This window comes from Etheostoma spectabile, chromosome 6 (assembly GCF_008692095.1).
Source record: "Etheostoma spectabile isolate EspeVRDwgs_2016 chromosome 6, UIUC_Espe_1.0, whole genome shotgun sequence".
NCBI classification, from domain to species: domain Eukaryota; kingdom Metazoa; phylum Chordata; class Actinopteri; order Perciformes; family Percidae; genus Etheostoma; species Etheostoma spectabile.
Window position 1 is genome coordinate 12,683,630 of NC_045738.1, and position 1,411 is coordinate 12,685,040.

The 1,411-nt window shown below is 38.8% G+C and overlaps 1 protein-coding gene across 1 annotated transcript in view; it reads left to right on the top strand.

The window, feature by feature from the left end:
• The window catches only part of tmem145 (transmembrane protein 145), a 40,219-nt gene that overhangs the window by 32,023 nt on the left and 6,785 nt on the right, over window positions 1-1,411 (top strand).

Here is a 1,411-nt window from a genome sequence, read left to right on the forward strand (position 1 = left end):
CACACACACACACACACACACACACACACACACACACACACACACAGTACATTACCCACACTACACTGTACTCAACATTGGTGCTACGGAGGTTGTTTTACTTAATTACTAATCTTCTTAAATGTAATATATGTATATATGTGTACAATAATGTAAAACAGAAAGAACCACATTTGTTTTACTATTTTCTATCACTTCATGGACATAGATGAATAAATTTATGGGGGAAAAAACAGCTGTAAAAATAGTATTTTGTTGCAGCCCTCATAAAATCATCTGTCCAGTAGTTACTAAAAGCTCAGTCTTCTGCAGTTTGTTTCTTTTTATTTTAAATTCAGATTCCAGCTTGTAAAACATTTAAACATTTTGCTTCTGATGTGAATTGAAAGCAGCATCTGAATTACGTCCAGGATGACTGGTGATGATTTCTGACTTGATACACTATCTGCACTCATATTATTGCTCTCGCCGGCTTTCTAATAACCTCACAAATATTCATGGTAGAGCAGAGCCCACAGATCAACATGGGCTGGAATGGCTTTTTCTGTCAAGTCACTTAATTACATTGACACATCTCTAATTATGAATATAAAACAAGTTGATTGTTTACACAAAAAAAAGAAATGCCTTGATGACTTTCAAAGATCCAGCAACAATGAGGCAACTAAAAGCACAACTAAAGAGATTTGCACTCATTACTGTACCTGAGATAATAAATCTTAGATCAGTGAAAGTTAGACAGCATACTGAGAGATCTCCACTCTCATTAATCATACCATGTCTCTCTGTATGTGAAGATGGAAACAGATTTTTAACAGCTATGATGTTATACCGTATGAGCTTATAAATTAATTAGACACCTGGGAGTGTTACAGTTACATACATCTGTGCATGCTGCAGAAGCTTCAGCACAGTCCGGTCATGATGGTACATTCAGGGACAATGGATTACAGTCTTTGAATACAACCTATTAATGACCCAGTGGGAATAGTGCAGTAGAATTATCCTTGCTATATTTAACACTGGAGCCTATAGCTATCTCACACACTGCAATATGTGGATCCGAAGCAGTGCCTGCCCACTTACATGGACCCTGCTTTTGAAGAGCTCAAAACTCAGGGGAGCTTCTGCTAAAAATACACCAAACTAGGTTACAATTAGAACTGAAATAAAGAGTTGAAGAGTGTTCTTGGTGCTGGGCCTGCTGGGAATCTGACAGGCCTTGGTTTGCTAGTTGGATTCCAAGAAGCTCCACACCGAGCCGAACCAATGCATTATGTAGCACGAGGTAACCGTGTATGACCAATGCTATCAAGTCACTGGAATGTGAAAAGCAATCTGGTGTCCGCAGTTGCAAGCACAACACACACACACACACACACACACACACACACACACACACACACACACA